This window comes from Oreochromis aureus, linkage group 5 (genome assembly GCF_013358895.1).
Source record: "Oreochromis aureus strain Israel breed Guangdong linkage group 5, ZZ_aureus, whole genome shotgun sequence".
NCBI lineage: Eukaryota > Metazoa > Chordata > Actinopteri > Cichliformes > Cichlidae > Oreochromis > Oreochromis aureus.
The window spans coordinates 6,565,373-6,585,481 of record NC_052946.1 but is presented as its reverse complement, the minus strand read 5'-3'; the positions used below and the strand labels follow the sequence as shown (position 1 = coordinate 6,585,481).

At 41.4% G+C, this 20,109-nt stretch overlaps 1 long non-coding RNA gene across 1 annotated transcript; it reads right to left on the bottom strand.

Moving 5' to 3' along the window:
- Positions 1 to 503: 503 nt before the first annotated feature.
- On the bottom strand, positions 504 to 4,531 carry LOC120440141. The gene is made up of 3 exons (XR_005613010.1): positions 4,169 to 4,531; positions 3,907 to 4,040; positions 504 to 567 (listed from the first exon to the last, which is right to left on the bottom strand). It is a non-coding gene; the product is annotated as an uncharacterized LOC120440141 (long non-coding RNA).
- Positions 4,532 to 20,109: the final 15,578 nt, after the last annotated feature.

Below are 20,109 nucleotides of genomic sequence, written 5' to 3'. Positions count from 1 at the left end.
GCTAGAAAACATTTTAAATTGTGATCTTGGCTAGAATTACTCATTTTTAAATTACTTGAACAGGATAAGAGCGAGGGTCATGCTTTTTCAAGTACTATTTTAATACAATATCCACATGTCTGTAAACATTACTAATTGTTCTGTTTTTTGTTGTTGTTTATTTTGCTTTTGCTTTCTATGAAGATTAAGTGTTTTCTTAAACAGCAGGTACAAACTTCACAGTTATGATTTTGGAGAAATATACCCAGTAAATTTTAGCCAAAGCTCATATAAGATTTTGGCTCTCTGGGTTAGCATATCCAAATGGCAGCCTTCCAGATTTTGTCTCTTTCAACCAAATCACCAGACAGGAATGCTGCTACTCGCTAACAATTCAATTCAATTCAATTCAATTCAATTATACAGCGCCAAATCCCAACAACAGTCCCCTCAAGGCTCAATAATACATACAGAGAAAAACCCAACAATCATATGACCCCCTATGAGCAAGCACCTTGGCGACAGTGGGAAGGAAAAACTCCCTTTCAACTGGAAGAAACCTGGGAGGGGTGGGGCCATCTGCCGCAACTGGTTGGGGAGAGAGAAGGAAGACAGGATAAAAGACATGCTGTGGAAGAGAGCCAGAAATTAATAACAAGTATGATTCAATGCAGAGAGGTCTAACAATCAGTCATTATCTGGATGATGGAGTATCTGCAAGGAGCCAGCATGATATGGTAAACTTATAGAAAGATTATGGTTTTCAGTACTGAACAATTGTTACGATTTTTTGGTTGTTAATAATAAAAAGTCAATCTGTGAATGTAATTGTGGTAATCTGCAGACAACATTAAATCCTGTGTGCTTCATGCCCATCCACCATCCCAACCTCCACTTGATCTGCAGTTCTTGCATTGGCCCCAAAGGATGGCTTTGGATATTACTCGTGACCAGTGAAGTCATTCACAGAGGTAACACAGGAGAGCTAAACTGTGTAATAGCCTTTGTTCATGTTTTGGTCAATCTTGTTTTCTTGCCAAGCTGCACAGGGCAAAAGACTGCAGAAAAGACTGATGAAAGAAAAAGTAAATCAAGAATGCCTAGATCTGATTTTTGCTAAGAACAAAAGCATTTTTCTAACCTAACACACCAGTTAAAACTAATTCTCCACAGAGAAGATTGTGGAGATGGCTTGCGCCTTTTCTTTGATATGACCAATACAATCCACTGCTGAAAAATTAAATATCCAAGTATGAAAGTGTATATTTTGGGACCAAAATTCACTTTAACTATCTGCTAACTTTAGCAAGCTTTGCTAGCAAGGTAATCCATAAACTTGACAAGTTTAAGTGCAAAACAAAGACAGCTTACTTAGAATACTAAATACTAAGAGCTAACAGAACACTAAACCTTCTCTCACCAAAAGAAGAAACTTCTTGGACTCTGTATCTCATAGCAAATCCTATTGATAGTCAGATATTTTTTTCAAATTCTCCCTAAAGCTGCCATCAGCAATCATGACAGAAAAGTTCAGCTCAGTAACTCCAAAAAGCAGAGGTGATATTTTGAAAGACACCTGATTATCTGCCATATCCTGCAACTTTGAGCCTTGCCAATTCCCAAGATAAAAGTTAAATCATTCAAACCATTATGATTGGGGGAATTACTTTTCACGTTGGCTCAATGATGACCTCAAAGGGTTGAAATGGCCATAAACCTTCCACACATGCATGGATGTGAGGTTGTTATTAAGTAGGAAATGTACTTTCTTGAACAAATGTATGCATGTGTAAAACGACATGCAGAGACCTACAACAACAATAACAATGCAGAGCAACTGAACCCCTTAAGCAGTGACAGGCTCGTAAAAGATAACATTCTTTTGTTAAAGCTGCAGAACGACAGCTGGATCATGAGCTTGTGTAGGGAAGCAGAATAGTGCAGTTTGAGGTAAAACACACACACTGAGGAGAGAAGTGGTGAGAGCAGAATGCGGACATGAAATCTAACACGTGCCTGGCATTTACGGATGCACGAACACTACCTGTGGCTGTGAGGTCTGTATCCCATTCACAAAATGCAAAAACACACAGAAACATTTGCCTCAGCTGTGTATGTACAGGAGCAGTTTTATGTGAATTATAGCACGTTCATAAAACTCACAATAAACATGTGTATAACTGTGCGTGTTTGGCATTTTCCTGCCAAGTTTATGAGATGACTTATTGTCTGCTTCTTATCTGACATAAATCTTCACTGACCTACTTATTAATTTAGGCACAGTACAGAGGTTACATGATGAACCCAATGAACTGAAGTTTGCAGTAATAACCAAAGAATTATAGTAAACACAGGAATGCGTTTTCCCACTTAGTACTCCGAATGATGGATGGTGCCTCACACATGTGTTTGATTGGGACTTGAAAAATGTGGTAATTCAGGAATGTGAAAATGGAAACTATCTCTTTAATTGCCTAACTGCAAACATCATTACAACAATAAAACATGTTTTCATAGTGAGCCTCACCATTCATACTGAGGAAGAAGATAAAAGTGGATATCAACACTGTACCGAGCAGCAGCGGGGTGTTCAACAACAGCTCCAGTGAATGTTTGTAGACAGGTAGACCGCTGATGAAGAGGTTGTTAATCACAATAAGGTTTGCATCTTTAAATTTAAGTCTTGTAGTTGTAGTGTGAAGATGGCATGTTGTTTTCTGGTTAAGGGAGTCTCTGATATGAGTATATGACGGCCATTATGGCTGAAGTCAGACAGCAATACCACACTTCCCACCATCAACCACTACGAGAGTCCAAGCTGAAATGTTATTCAAGGCATCTGCAAGACACCAATCAATCAGGAGATAAAGTAGACTATAAACGTTTGAATATGCCTTACGGGATTGAAAAAAAAAGTTTTATCTATTATCCTCCCCATTTCTTTCAGGGATGGCATTATCAAAAATTCAGGATGTTCCTTTGAAACCGCTGTTTCAAAGGAACACCCTACCTTGAGTCTGGATTTCTTAAACAATCGTTTGTTAGCACCATTAAACTCATGCTACCGGCTGGTATTCTCACCCTCTATGAAACCTTTTTCTGTGAATTCATCCGCCTGCGAGCTCAGTCTCTAACTGGACCAAAGCTCTTTCAAGTTATTTTAGCTTGACTTGGCAGGTCTGTCTGTGAGCTTCACTTTGTGTCTGGCAGCAAAGCACACTGTGAATGACACAGACCCAGGAGCTGAGGACCGGTTTAATAATTCAAATTGCTCCTATTACAGCGTGAGCTCAAGTCAAAGAAATGCATTTGTTAGTTTAAAAAAAGTGATGTTTTTGGGCACTTTTATATATAGTGCAATATATGCTGTAGTTTTAAGACGGGAGAACTGTTTGTAATAGTAGATGATATTCTCGGCCTTTGTGAATGGCAATATTAGCAGAATAGGTAAATGAGGCAATCCTCACTAGACGAAACTTTCAGCTTTATGATTTTACAGGATCCGTAGGTGCATCTCCAAAGTGTGGGGGTTATGTACATTTACACTTGTAATGCAAGTGATTGTTAAAGTTGAAAACCCTGATAAAATCCTATAGTGTGACCATGTGATGACACCTACTTCCTGTCTGTATTTGGTGTAAGTATCCGCTCCATACTACAACAGGCTCCCTGTACCACAAGCACCCGAGAGAAACACACCCATACATGCCAAACCAATCCACAGATTTGAGTTCAGACTGTCAGAAGAGAAAACTAACTCAACTGTGAAATGTGTTTTAAGCACTGAATGATATGAGAAATAGTCATCCACTGAGAAGAAAACCACAAGCCAGACAAACTGCTTCTGGCTGGATCTGATTAGGACTGTTTTTCAAGAGCAGAGTGTCTGCAGTACCAGCCTCCAAACAGACAGAGGGTGCCAGAGACCTGCAGCAGCCTGCGCCGATCTGGCACACCAGGAATCAGTGCAGTGCTCTTGAAGCGGGGTATCATGATTGGGACAGAGGCCAAAGTCAACACGCACATCCCCACCAATGGTAATCTCATCACTATCATGTTAACTGTGGGAAAAAGAGAGGAAAAAGTCACACAGTAGGACATCTCTGCTAACAACTAATGACTTTAATGTTGTTGGAGCCTTTGTAACATCTATTCTGGAACTTTGCCAGAGCAGCTGTTGTAACTGTACCTGAGCTTCATGAGCAGTAAAGGCTCCTTTTTCTTTTTTCCTTTGGATTGGATATGCCTGCAAAGATCCTGAAACAAGAGCAAAACAACATCACGTGTGCCTGGCAGGCTATCCATGTAGTCCACAGACAGACGTCCATAGGCTAACACATTTTCCCCAAAGACCAATGAGGTAAGTGCCTCTTTAGCTCCTTTCTTAACCAAAGGAAAAGTTATAAAACTGCAAATAGTAACACAAGACATGTGACGTTCAATAACATTGTCTCAGAGTTTGTCACTAGTGCAGCCTGGTGCCAACAGCCTACGCGTTCCTGCCCTCCAACAGTCCTTTCCAGCAGCAGCGATTAGCAGCAGCAGGCTCGCCTGTGGTTAGCTGGCAGAAAAAATGCAACAACCTTTATCATCAAAATAATCCAAAGAAAAGTGACTTTGCAAATGTTAAATAATTGCACTAATTAACACAAAGTAAAACACTAAATTAAAAGAAAGCCCTTAAAATTCTAACTCCTAAAGCTAATAATCCTGGCTACATACTCAACATTATGCTGTCAATATGTTTGTTGTTGTAGCTTTGTAAGGTACAGCTAGTTTCAAATCTTGCTACACAACTGTAAAACTGTAGCATCTGTTCCTCTGTACTGGGTGTAATGTATCACTTTAATGCATTACTGCAATCATTTTACATAGAAAAGATCCAGACATCGTCCATGGGAATTCCCCCCCCATCACCGTTCATAAAAAAACTGCTAGATGTTCTTATTATTTCTGCAGTCGCAGTTTTATTCTTTGGTGTCTGTTTGGAGTTAACAAATGTTGTAACTGTTAATGCTTTACTGCAAAACGTGGGTGGTGTCAATCTAAACCTTTATAAATCTGCGCAAGAAAAGCCAGTAAAACTATCCGGTTGTTCAGTGATGACGTGACGAATCCTACTTCCGGGCCTAAAGTAGTCTGCGTTTAATATGGCTTTTGTGTTGTTAACATGTTTGATGTTTTGTATTTTCTTCTATTTAATCTCAAAAAGCTCCTAAAACAGTCAGTGATCACTGTTGACCTCCCTCGGCTTTTATTACTGCTAATCATTTATTTAAGCTCAGTTTTTAAAACCTTACGATGTAACTACAGCACAGCCCATGCAGCAGTATATGAATGACTAACCTCGTATTGTGGATGGATTATCTCACTTGTTCTCCTGGCTGAAGTTTAGTCCTTTTACAGCATCCTGCCATGCGATTACATTTGTTCCTGACCACCGAGAACACTCACTTTTATCGAGTGGAAAAAAAGTTAGCTTGTTTATGTTATGCTAACATAGCTGTGTCGCTAGCGGTCACGTAGCACATCATTATATACCAGCTAGCCAAACTTCAGTAACCCTACAAACGTCACTGCTGTTTAGTTTTCTGTCTTCATTTATGTTGGAAGTTATAGCAGAGCTGTACGTTTGAATTTTTTTCCAAAACCCCTCAGTCAGGACATGCTATATTGTATTTAGATAGAAGCTAGCGAGCTAACTTCCTGCTAACTTCTAACGCCGTTAAATGTCATAAATTCCATTTTCATGGATGCCTGGATGTTAAACTCAATTGTTACACCTGGTAGAGCAGAACACTGATCATTTTATTAAAGATGAAAGACTTTAGACAGTTTTTCAACTCTCAGTAATGCCACAGTGATCGTTTGATATATGGACCTGCAGCGGAGTTTAGGCCCAGACACGGCCAGTGACGTCAGACTGAACAACCGGATTGTTCAAACTATAACTATATCTAATGTAGTATACCAACCAATATATCCCCACTATATATAGTTATATATAAAACTAACCACCAATTATCAGACGAATAAAAGTAGCACAGAAGTACACATCTCTCTCTGCAGTGAGCAATGAATTTTAAACAATGAATAAAGTCGAGTGCGCATGATTACGACCTTTTTAAAGCTATTCTAAGCTTTAGATAATACACAACTATAATTTAGCAAAGATGGAAGTACAAGAAAAAAGATTTTCAGAGTGCTTTGAAAACTTCCATAAGCACTGAACATCGTAAGGCACTGTTTTGAAAGAAGTTACATTATCTTTTAATGAGCAAAATTTCTTCAACTGTTAAAATGATCTCCCTGTGTCTTGGAACAGCCTTTCCTTATATATCTTGGGGAAAGAAACATCACAGTAATCTTGCAGCTGTCATGAGGGTAATGAACAGTGGTGTGAAACTACTGAAAAAGAAAAAAAAACTTGCCTCACAGAAAAGCACTGACTGATTCTCAGAGTGACTGTTTCTGTGTTCATTTCCAGAAAAGAGCAAAATGGGAGAAACGTGGTGCAAAAGCAGAGCGCTACAGTGTGCACACAACTGAGTGTCTTTGCCCTCGATCATTCCAAAATTAAGTGGTGTGGGCTCGTGTCAGTGAGGTTTGGCAAAGGGCTGAAATTAAGAATCTAAATGCATTAACCATGCATGACCTTCACAACTGACTTTCTATTGTGCTCTCCTCTCTGCTTATCCTTTGTGAAGTTCTACTGCCTGTTCGTCTCAACTTTGCCTTGAGAGGCGGGGGGAAAAAGATACTTATCCCCTCAAACAGAAAGAAAATCTGTCTCATTTTAGGACATTTTCTGCCATTTAATAGTGCTCAGATGTGGTGGGGAGATATTTATTTTGAGATGACAAGATAAAAAGGAAAACATTCAAATGCAGCAGGGAGAAAGCAGATCGGGTGCGAGACAAAAGAAACAGACAGAGCAATATTGAAATGTTCACATGGATTATTGCAGAGTGAAAATGACAGCAGGCTGGATGCCAGCTGCCCCCCCGGAGCTGTTGTAGACGAGCTGAAGAGGGCAGTGTTTGTCTTCCTACCACACTGCACCTTAGTGGGAGGATTTAAGTTGTTAGGCATTTGAGAAAAAAACAAAAAGAAAAACTCTCATCCATAATTACTTTCAGTGATGTATACTGAATCTAGAAAGCTCTTTGCATATTAATATGGAGAATTAATAGGTTTCACAATAATTAAAAGTGAAAAAAAGAGAATTTACAAAGATTAGTTCAGGTCTTATACATATAGAAGATAATATGCACTTTAATAAAAACGCAAGGATTTGGTTGCAAGAGTTTCTGCTGGGCTGGTCATTAGCAATGGAGTTGAACATAGAGATTGATTGTTAACCAGCTGTATATGTGTGTGTGTGTGTGTGTGTCTGTGCATGTGTTTACTCCCCTGTTTAAATGTAAGTAATCATTTGTGTGTCTGTGTGTGTGCTTGTGAATATTGACAGTTTTTGTCCTTGTGCGAATATTGGCTGTATTGTGTGTTTTCGCAAACATGGTTTTGCATGGTAATTTCTGTGCGTGTGTGTGTGTGTGTGTGTATTCCTTCATTGTGTGTATTATTTCAGGCACTTTCAGCTCCCTCGTTCCAATCTTCTCCCTGCACAACCCTACTCTATCTCCTAACAATATGGCTTAAAGCCTCATAATCACTTATTGATTCTTCATCATCATTACCACTGTTTGCCTTGTGTATGAGGCCTCATCTAAATGGGAGGCTGAGGCAGAGCTGAACAGGTCCATCGCTTTGATTCAAACAAGGTCAGAGGAATTGATCCCCTTTGATCGGAGACTTGCTCCAAGAGACAGCCGTTTCCACAGGCAGTGCCAGCAGAGCAAACCGGCTGGAGCTTCTTCACACTCCAAATGTGTGCACGCTGTGTCAACACCAGAGATGGGCAGTAACGCGTTACTTGTAACGCGTTACTGTAATCCGATTACTTTTTTCAAATAACGAGTAATGTAAGGGATTACCATTGCAAAAACGGTAATTAGATTACCGTTACTTTCCCGTAGGAACGCTGCGTTACTGCGTTACTAAAACCGTGAGTTTTTTGCAAGAATGTCTCATGATAGTGACATAAGCGAGTGCGACGTTCGTGACAACAGCTGTCTGCAGATCAACAATGGATAATATATCAAGTACGGGAGAGAGTATGAGCGTGCAGCGTTTAAAGCGTGGAAGTACTGACCTTATTTTGAGTTTGATTCCATAAAAGTGACAAAAACATTAGCGTCCGTTGTGCGTGGAAGAAAACTTCTTTTACAGCGAAAAAAACCCCCTTAACTTCCAAGCAAGCGCCGAAAAGCGCCACGACTGTAATGGGAAATTCACAGAGAAACTCATGGAGTCTTCAACTGACCGCTGCGGCACACCTGCACCAGGGTAAACCTCCGCCTACCCCAGTCCTGCTTTACAGGTGAAAATAGAGCAACTAGTCTTTGACTTTATTTATTTTCTGCTGTGTTTTACTTGCATCTATTTGAAAGAGTGAGTGTAAACACACAAAAATATTTTATTTTATGTGCTGGAATGTGCAGAAAATAGGTTTAAATGTTAAACAAATTTCTTCCAGTCAGAGAATGTTGCATATAATTTAATTTTGCTTGATGCATAAAGTTAAAAGATTAAAACTAATAAAACAAGTTTTAAAAGAGACATTTCCATTTGATTACATTTTGTATGATGGATTATGCAGAAAAAGTAGAATTGGGCTGAAAGATCTATCGCTTTATCACCTATTCAGGTTGTAAATTGTGTTTTTAAAAAGTAACTAAGTAACTAAGTAACTAAGTAATTAATTACTTTTGAAAATAAGTAATCAGTAAAGTAACGGGATTACTTTTTGGGGGAAGTAATCAGTAATTAGTTACTGATTACTTTTTTCAAGTAACTTGACCAACACTGGTCAACACCACATAGGAATAGAAATTTATCAAGTTTTTCTTTCACCAAGCCGTGTATTTGCACTTTTTGCTGTTTAGAGTGTGTCTGTGGCCATCATATAACTGATTAGTTGACGTAAAGTCCTTCTGTGCTACTTAAAAACAAGAAACAATTGCTTCGTCCTTTTATAAATGGAAAGTTGAGTGTTGAATTCCCAAACACACTCAAGTTTAAGTGAATACAGTGTGCTTTAGGACCTGTAGTGTATGTCTGTGCAATTCAATGCACGCAGAGAAAATGATGGATCTACAAATGTGTCTCGGATGACTTTTGCAGCCTGGTGTCATAAAATAGTGTATGAATAATACGCAAATTTCCTAAAGTCATTTAGCTGTTATTATAACAGACTTTCTGTTCATGTATCATTTCATGCCATGTATTTATGACTAATGACACCCAATCCTTTACCTTTAGTCTAACTATTTAGCATGTCATGTAAATCCCTATAGAAAGTGGAAATGTATAGACATTATCTGTGAAACATATCAGACTCAGTCTGCTATTTTAAGTCCAATCAGACCAGTGGTTGGCAATTAGTATTCCAAAGGGGCCACATCAGCAACTGGGACTGTTGCCCTTCATAAACTGCCATAGGTAAGAGTAGATCTTACTATTAGGTAATGAAAATGTAAAATGAGCTTAGTAAAAACACCATTCCACAAAAACAATTGAACCCAATTTTCCCAGAAGAGTTTATGAACAAAGTGTGCATGACTTTTTTTTCATACAAAGTGTACAATATAATGCAGAAATACCAATTTCTGTTCTTTTCAGTCACTGTGTTTCTCAAAGAGGCCGGGATGGCTGGTAAGTTCCTATATTTTAATTTATGTAAATAAGACACTTTATAATTAATTTAGAATAAAAAAAATGTGCCAATTAAATATTTTGTAGGATATAATGTCTTCCAACCAGTTACCTAACATAAATTAAGGATAGCTTGTCAGATCTTTTCCTCAGCTACTGTGTGGTATCCACTTCTATTAACTGCATGGCTGGTACAGATGGTGCAGGACATGGCGTGGCAGGCCTGGCAGTCTAGGATATGGAGTGGCAGCCCTGGCAGGTGTATGAGTGGTGTGGCAGGCCTGGAGGGTGCAGGATGTGGCGTGGCAGACCTCTGTCTTGGGCTCAGCAGGAACACACAACTCAAAGACCTCAAAGGCTGAGACGTGGCTGGCCCAGACAGTGCGAAGACCTCTGGCTGAGGCTGCGCAGCGCTTGCAGCAGACTCCGATGCTTCATGTCCCTTGGGCTCAGGTCGAGAGAAACCCACTGGCTTTGCTTCAGGAGGCTGGGCAGGCTCAGCTGACCCCCCAGTGGTCACAGGAGGCTTGACAGGCTCAGCTGAGCCCCTAATGGACACAGTAGCAGGTGCAGGCACCTGCTGGACCTATAGCACCTCCACCCGAGGGGTGCAGAAGTGGATGGGATCACAGCTGGCCTGGGAACTGAGAGAGGGACCCACTAAGCCCTAGCCACCCCCACAAAAGGCATTGGTAAGTTGGCAGGAATAAGCTGGAACTTAGCTGCCCTGGGATAATGAACAGGGACCGGCTGGAGCCCGGCCACCCTCACCTGGGGAACAGAAATGGGTGCAAGGGAAGGCTGGGTCCACTCTGCCCTGGGAGTGGGAACAGGAAGTGGAGGCACTTCAGGGATGGTCTGAAGTGACAGCCCTAGAACAAACAGTCTGGAGAGCCAAACAGTCTTTAGGAAAAGCAACTTCCTTTCTTTACAGGTACCGACAAAGGGCCACAAAAGTTAGTAGTCTCAGCGGGAGCACCAGTCACTTTTATTTCAGGTTCAGAACCTAAAAGTTTAGAATTGGTTGTATCTTAGTGACTTGGTACTGGACTGAGCACATGTCTGGCCACTATATTGAGTCTCGGGGGGCAGTGCAGGAACACAAAAACTTCCATAAGCAATGAAATGATGTTTGAAATGGCCGGCTGAACACAGTGAACTGAACCAACAGACACAGAATTAGCACCAATGGGGCAGACCTTTCTCAGAGTACCTTGGTTACAGTTTGTGACAGTCGTATTGATTGAAAACCCCTGACTAGCCTGCTGAGGAACATGGAATGAGGAGCTAGTTTAAGTTTCTTTCAAGTCCGAAACAAAACATTTCTTACTATAGTGTTTGGCATCAACAAAACTGGCAAAGTGTTACGAACTTGTATTTTCATGTGTTTGTTCTGGGCAGGTAATATCTGTTTATGTTAATTCAGCTGTGCCAGGGCTCTGCTCCGATTGGTGCGTGGATACACCGCCCCGATGTGACTGGTTCCAGCTGGAGGACCTGCCCATTAAAAGGAGGCTGGAGTGCTACGGCGGGATAGGTCCTCGCGGTTCTCCTCATTACCCAGCAGTGTAACTGTGGCAGCCGCTGGCTGCAGTGCGGCTTGAAAGTGTTGGAAGTGGAGTGGGTAGGGGTGAGCTGCCGTTTCTTTTGATCACCCGTTTTTCTCCTGTTTTGAATTAGTTAAGGAGGTCAGACTCTGTCTTTATTTTTGACTTTATTTTGGTAAGGTCAGGGTGCGGGATTGTGTGTAGATTTGTTTTGTTTATTATTTTGGCCTTGGCTCACCCTGAAGTGTTGACACTCCCGTTCTGTTGTTCCTCTTCTTTCTTCCACTTTGTAAATAAATCACAATATAACGAACGGATTTGTTTCCTGTGGCTGCTTGGGTCTTGGGGGGGAAGCGAGTGCCTCATTCATGTTATTGCCTGGCCCTAGACGGGTCGTAACATGAATTGCGGGCTCGTCCTCTGCCTTGTTCTGTGGTTGTTCTCGTGTGGTTTGGTCTGTTTGGCAGTTTTCTTGTTGTGGGGGTAGTAGGTGTGTTATGGAGTTTTCTTTGGATGATTTTGTTACTTCGCCTTCATGGGACAAAATAGTGAGGTGCAAGAAAGTGGATTTGCTGATTATTGCTAGTTTTTATGATGTTCAGGTGTCCTATAGTGCCCGTAAAGCGGAGGTTAAGGATGCTTTGTGTGCAGGGCTGGTGGAGCGGGGCATCCTTTCTGCCCCAAAGGCAGCTGTAGAGCAGCCTGGTGGCAGGGGTGTGAAGGTGGCTCCAGAGACTGGGCCGGAGCCGGATGCCAAAAGGGCCTGTTAACGTGCTTCCGGCTGAGGTGGAGTCTGATGCAGCTGAGGTGGACTATGATGCGGCTCAGGCGGTGTCTGAAGCGCCTGAGTCTAGTACGGCCGGGGAACCCCTGGCGGGGCGGTCTACGAAGGATCTCCGTTTGAGGTACAGGCAGTGCACCTCCGTGTCAGAGCTTTGGAGCTGGAGCGAAAAGCCCTCCACATCTGCCTCTAGTCATCCTAGTACATCCACCACTGTCTCAACTGTACTGTATTGTAAAACTGCTTGTGATTCAGATGTGTTAGTCTGGGGAATTAAGATGAGCGCTCTTCGGGCGCCGCTACACAAGGTGCATTTGCATTCGCCCGTAATAACGGGGCATGTTAAATTTGCCGTGAGTTCGCAGTTACCCATTAAAGGGGTTTCATTTATTCTGGGAAATGACTTGGCTGGTGGAAATGTTTTTCCCCTGCCTGAAGTGGTGGAAACGCCTGTTGCTTCTGTTACTGATGCTGCCACCCCTATATCAAGTGTGTTTCCTGTTTGTGCTATTACTCGTGCGCAATCGCGCAAATTTGATGATGTTATGGATGTCGCTGACACATTTATGGCGACGCTAGACGAAAGAAAGTCTCCCAGCTGTGAGAGTGGCAGAATAGAAAGCGGCAATGGTGTGACAAAGCTGATGCCAGGGCTGGGTGAAAAGTTAAATAGGGATGCATTGATAACCGCTCAGCAGAATGACTTGTCACTGACTCCCTGTTTTGTATCCGCAGCTGCGAGTGCAGAAAGTAAATTCCCCACTTCTTTTTTTGTACAAGATGGAGTTCTTATGAGGAGGTGGTCCCCTGACCAGAGTGGTTTGCGTGGTGCTACGCAGGTGGTGGTGCCAAAGCCACATCGAGGGCAGGTGCTTAGCTTAGACCATGATGCCAGCATGGCTGGACACCTCGGGGTGAACAAAACTTATCATCGGGTGTTGCGTAACTTCTTTTGGCCGGGGCTGAAAGCCGATGTGATGGCATATTGCCGTTCCTGTACCACATATCAGGTGGCGGGGAAACCTAACAGACCAATCCCACCTGCTCCGCTACATCCTATTCCAGTAATAGGTGAGCCGTTTGAAAAAGTAATATTGGATTATGTGGGCCCCCTGCCAAAATCAAAATCCGGACACCAATACATACTTACCATAATGTGTTCAGCAACAAGGTTCCCGGAGGCAATTCCACTACGCACGCTGAAAGCAAAACCGGTAATAAAAGCGCTAATTAAGTTTTTCTCTACTTTCGGGCTTCCAAAGGTTATTCAAACAGACCAAGGAACGAATTTTACTTCGAAGGTGTTTGCACAGGTCGTGGATGAGTTGCAAATAAAACATGTAAAATCCAGTCCATACCACCCGGAAAGCCAGGGTGCTCTGGAGAGATTCCATCAAACCCTCAAAGCTATGCTGCGCAGGTTCTGCGCAGAGTCTGGTAGAGAATGGGATGAGGGTCTGCCGTTATTGTTTTTTGCCGTCAGGGAGGCCACTCAGGAATCCTTGGGATTCAGTCCTACGGATCTGGTGTTTGGACATGTGGTCCGCGGTCCCCTCCGGCTTCTGAAGGAGAAGTGGTTGTCAGAGACTTCTGAAACCCAGCATAATGTCCTTGATTATGTTAGCGGACTTCGGGAAAAACTCCACCTTGCATGTCAGTTAGCCCGGGAAAATCTGACACATACGCAGGCTAAGATGAAAGCTCGTTATGATAAAAAGGCTGTTTGCAGAAGTTTCCAGCCAGGCGAGAAAGTGTTGGTGTTGCTGCCTGTGGTAGGGTCCAGTTTGCAAGCCCAGTTCGCTGGCCCATATGTGGTGGAACAGAAACTCAGTGACAACAATTATGTGATCCAGACCCCAGACCGCCGGAGAAAGTCCAGGGTTTGTCATATTAATATGTTGAAATCGTATCACTCGAGGAGCCCTTTGAGTAAGCCATCTCCAGTGTGCACCGCTAGTGTTGTTTCTCCTTATGAACCCTCTGATGACGGACTGCTCGAGAAAAGTGAAGCGCTGGGTAGCGGTCGGTTGAAAAATTCGGAGATCTTAAATGATTTAGACACATATTTAGCCCACCTGTCTGAGCCCGATCGCGCTGACATCACTGATCTGATAGAGAATAATTTATCACTTTTTTCTGATCATCCTCGTCAAACTGCAGTCCTGTGCCACAACATTGACGTGGAAGGACATAAACTGATTAAGCAGCATGCCTATCGAGTGAACCCAGTGAAAAGAGCGATAATGCAAAAGGAAGTTGACTACCTCTTAGAACATTGTTTAGCTATTCTGAGCGCCAGCGCATGGAGTTTGCCGTGTGTGCTGGTACCAAAATCCGACAACACCTCTCGGTTTTGTAATGATTACAGGAAAGTTAACGCTGTTACCAAACCTGACTCATTTCCTCTTCCTAGAATGGAGGATTGTATTGATAGAGTGGGATCGGCAGCTTTTGTAACCAAACTTGATCTGTTAAAGGGTTACTGGCAAGTACCTTTAACCCCCAGAGCATCTGAAATATCTGCTTTTGTCACGCCAGATCATTTTCTCCAGTACACGGTTATGCCGTTTGGGTTGCGTAATGCACCCGCTACGTTCCAGCGCCTTATGGCCAAAGTACTGGTGGGCGTGAATAACTGCGATGCCTACTTAGACGATGTTGTCATTTACTCATCCACCTGGTCTGACCACTTACAAACCCTCTCTCTCGTTTTCAGCTGTTTTCAAAAAGCCTCGCTTACTCTAAACCTGGCCAAATGTGAATTTGGCAGAGCCACCGTCACATACCTGGGGAAACAGGTGGGTCAGGGACAGGTACGGCCAGTGACTGCAAAAATACAGGCTATTGTCGAGTTTCCGGTCCCACAAACGAGAAGGGCGCTACGCCGATTTCTAGGAATGTGTGGTTATTACAGAGGTTTTTGTAAGAACTTCGCTACTGTTGTCGTTCCTCTCACCGATTTGATCAGCCCAGTGAAGCCTTTTGTGTGGACACCTGTTTGTCAGACTGCTTTTGAGTCTGCGAAGGCATTGCTGTGCAGTTCCCCTGTTCTTACGGCACCTAATTTCACGTGCCCTTTCAAGCTGGAGGTTGACGCTAGTGCGTCTGGCGCAGGAGCTGTCCTTATGCAGGAAGACCATCACGACGTGGATCGCCCAATTTGCTATTTTTCCAAAAAGTTCAACAAACATCAGATGTATGGAGGACCACAAGAGCCACGCGCATCGAAATAAAAATCTCTGTGCTTTAATAATGAATTGTAGAATAAATTCTGCAATTGTAAATTCATTTTTGAATTCCAATTTAATAAACTGCATTTCAAAATCCTTTTTCCAATTGCATTTCAAAATCCTTTTTCCAATTGCACTTTAATAAACTGCATTTTAAAATCCTTTTTTTCAGTTGCACTTTAATAAACTGCAGTTCAAAATCCTTTTCCACTTGCAATTTAATAAACTGCAGTTCAAAATCCTTTTTCCACTTGCAATTTAATAAACTGCAGGTCAAAATCCTTTTTCCACCTGCAATTTAATAAACTGCAGTTCAAAATCCTTTTTCCACTTGCAATTTAATAAACTGCAGTTCAAAATCCTTTTTCCACTTGCAATTTAATAAACTGCAGGTCAAAATCCTTTTTCCACTTGCAATTTAATAAACTGCAGGTCAAAATCCTTTTTCCACCTGCAATTTAATAAACTGCAGTTCAAAATCCTTTTTCCACCTGCAATTTAATAAACTGCAGTTGAAAATCCATTTCCTTTTCCTGTTCGCTCCGGGATTAGCTGCTGGATTAGCTCCTGGATTAGCTGCTGGATTAGCTCTTCGATTAACAACTTGCTGGAGGCTATTCAAATTAGCCACACCGTGGGATGTAAGGAGCTCTCTGATTGGTTGGTCAGACACAGGCTGTCTGCCAGCCTGGATTTTTCTAGCTCATAGCTTCGCCCTGCTAGGAAGCGTGTGTTCTTGTACAAAGGCCGCTCAGCGTCGGGATTTACACTCGGCTCGACACGGATATGTGAAGAATGAAGGGACCCTGCAGCGAAACGGAGAGCCAACCTCTGACTGAGTGCCTGTCAACACAGTCTGACCACCTGTTGAAGGTAAGGTGCTAACGTGGCTAACGCTAGCATCACCGCACGTAGCCCGTTATTTTAAGATCATCTTAGCTAATGAAAGTTTTACGTCGCAGCTGTACGAGCTCGCTACGTGTTTTGTAAGCTGCTGTGCTCTTCACAGATAAAGCTGGAAGCAGCTCAGACTGTTAGAACCAGCACTGAGGCCTGTTACATTTATACAGTGTTAGAGCAATGGCTGCAACCTACAGCCTTTAAACTAGCGATTAAAATGCTGACAGTAAACTCGTCAGTCCAGATGTTACCACATTACTCTGTGGTACTTAGAGTTAAAAACAACTGAGACAGGCTGATTAAAATAACAGCTGTCATTTCTCTCATTCCTTATATCAAGACTGGAGATCACACTACTGATTTCAGTTCATTTAATATGTGAGTGCACAGATTCATTCTCAACTGGACATAAATGATGATCAAAGGTTGTATATATGATGAATTCATCAAATCCCAGCCTCTAACACAGTGCGCTGAATCTTAGCTTTGAATGTCCAGTATATTCTAATCAGTGCAATGTAAGCATTCACTGAACCTACAGTATCTACACCTGTGTGGTAAAGATACAGATAATGAAATTTAATTATTAATACAATATACATCATGGAAAATGAAAGCTGAAATTGATTCAGTTTAGTACTTTTCTGTATGCTCTGTGATTATAAAGGCCTTAAATTCTGTGATATATACTGTGAATGATTTTCACAGAGGTCTTAAAGTACTTAAATCACTGCTGATAGTCTGGTTGTTTATATTTTCACATGTTTTTGTGTCTGTAGGGCTGTTTGATGACGATTTGGACTCCTCTGGGAGATGAGGACACACCCACATCTGTTCCATACTGCAGCCATGGATGGTGTTACAGCTCTCAGTCAGCTTTGGGCCATCAGACGCACACACTGGAAAACCAGCACCTGGACTTCATGCAGGAGAGACGGCCTCGGTGTTGGACTCTGCATCCTCTACTTTACCTCCTAATCTCTTTCTTCTTTAACACACAATTAAAATCACTCCAAAAGAGTGTAAACTTACTGAGGAAGTCTCTAACTTGTACACATTTGTACTTTTACTTGTTTTATGAGTTATTTTTAAGAAGAGTAAAGTTATTCACATAAAGTTGTTATTGTTCTGTATTTATTCTTTTGTATCATGTACCACAGTCATACTGAACTTTACAGACATGGTGAATTGGAGAAAAAAAGATCACACACACACACATACATACACACATATATATATATATATATCATTCAGCTTCAGCAGTATTTCTATTCATCTTATGAATTCCAGTCTAATGTCAATTCACTGAGTTCAGTTTTGGTCTTAAACTCCAGAGAATACCACCTGGTTCAACAATGTTTTTTTTATCTGATTATTGGCAAAATGTTTTCTTCTTTCAGAAGAAAACATTCTTCTGAAAGAAGAAATTGGGCTCAATTTTGCCTGAGGCTGAAATTGAGCCCAAAGAAACAACAACAAAGTTTAGTTCCTCTGGATTTTCCATGGAAAATTGTTTTATCACTCATCCAGGTGACTTCTCCAGTGTCACGGATGAGTGATGAATGTATCTCCACTGGAAACCATTGTGTCCAGTTAAAGTCAATTGACTTTTTTTTTTTTTGAGAGTTGTTAGATGCTGCGCTCATGAGGACAATGGGTTTTAACTTGCAGCACAACACAAAGCTGCCATACTGGATCAACGATCAAAACACTTAATTGAGCAGAATTAAGGCAAAATGTAATATCCTCATATGATGACACATCACACATGATCCAGCATTGCTCTAAGAATGCAAACTTTCTTATTGGAAGTTTCCACAGCTGCCAGAAAGGGACAGATTTCTGTATGGTCTTAATGAGTGGTCGTTGCTCTCTCGTTGTCTCTGGAATTGCTGCACAGAGGATGTAACACCCATGATAAGCACTGAGGTTTGTGTCCTTGTCAGAAATCAGCAATACTCAGCTTCCAGGTAAGGAAAAGTGGAACCAGAAGATATTCAAATGCATCTCTCCACAGCTGCTGATGAATTCTCACGAAAAACAAAGTTAGTTAAAAACATTTGCAGGTGAATCACCACTGATTTATCAGTGACATCCATTTACTCAAAAATTACTGACAAGTGGATAACTAGGAGATAGAGAGATTATATATATATATCTCTATATCTCTATATATATATATATATATCTCTATATATATCTCTATATATATATATATATATCTCTATATATATCTCTATATATATATATATATATCTATATATATATATCTCTATATATATATATCTCTATATATATATATCTCTATATATATATATATATATATATATCTCTATATATATATATATATATATATATATATACATATATACACACACACACACACACACACACACACATAATTTCAAAAAATGTCCTGTACAAAATGGAACTGTATATGACAAATGTGGTGTGGTGCTTGTGAATTTTTAACAAGGACCCTACAAAACTTTACAGTACTCATGCTGCCAAACTTTTGACAGCTAGGTGTGCAGTAAGGCTGGGTATCGTCACTTATTTCTAGAATCGATTCATTTCCGATTCACAAGGTCCCGATTCAATTCAATTCGATTCAATTCGATTTGAATCTGGGAAATTTTGACAGTCAGAAATATAATTAAGATCAGTACATTGACATATTTTTGTATCTATAAAAAGGAAGCTGACACACGCAAGACTATCAAAGGTGTGAGCGTCACAGCAGATTTCTTTATGTCAAAGTAGCTGAAGATAAAACAGAAAAACATGAAGGTGGTTTTCCTGGCCTGAGATTTTATAAAAATATGTATCTGCAGTACATCAAAAACGAAAGAAAACCATTAATCAACATATGAACGTTACCTCTGACGTTACAGCGGTTTTATTAGAGACACGGCTAAGCGCTTTTGCATTTCGCATAACTTTAAAAGTTTAAATATGTTCAGTATTGAACGGCAGAAATTAGGTTTTCTTTTCGGAAGTATGTAAAAGCGAAAAAAAAAAAAACAGCGGCCGACAGCGCTGTAAACAACAACAGAGAGTTATGCATAACAAGCAAGCAAATAATGCAGAAAACAGTACAGAGAGAGAGAGAGAGCTGTGCATGAAGTTTGATTTTATCGTGGGTGAAGCAAAACAGTAAAAGTCAGAGGGAATTCATGACGATGTTTACGTGAAGCGTAGTTTGGATCTTCTTTGCTGCTGGTTCGGTCAATATTTTTTGGAGAGAGATAAAACTAACAGCTTTAGAATCAGCGCAAAAAGGGCGTGAACACAAAGTGCTACCCGCCGAAACATCAGAATCAGCGAGCTGTCGGCTTTCAGCCCCGACCGTGTCCGTGCAGTTGTTGTGCCAGAAAGTGATTGCCGTCGCGCGCCGCAGACGCTTAAAGCTGCAGCGCCCGTCCGGGTGAGAAAGGCGACATCTCACTGATTCTGATCCGCGGGTCGCGCTGTGTGTTTACGCCCTTGTGCAGAATCCGTGTACCTGCTCTCATTTACTGTCTTAGCTGTTTGGTGGTTGTTGAAATTTTGTGAGGTTTCACCTGAGATTCTGGCGTTTCGGGCAAAATAAATTTATATTAAAAAATCGATTCAGGATTTTAATGAATCGATTTCATGTTATCCAAGCCAGAATCGATTTTAATCGAGGAATCGATTATTAAAACCCACCCCTAGTGTGCAGTTCCTGCTTTAAATGCATTCAAAATCTAAGTGATAAGAGGCCAGAAATGTTTGAACTCGCTTATGAACCTACATCACTGAGGCCGTCTCTCCTGCATGAAGTATAGGCGCTGGTTTTCCAGTGTGTGCGTCTGATGGCCCAAAGCTGACTCAGAGCTGTAACACCATCCATGGCTGCAGTATGGAACAGATG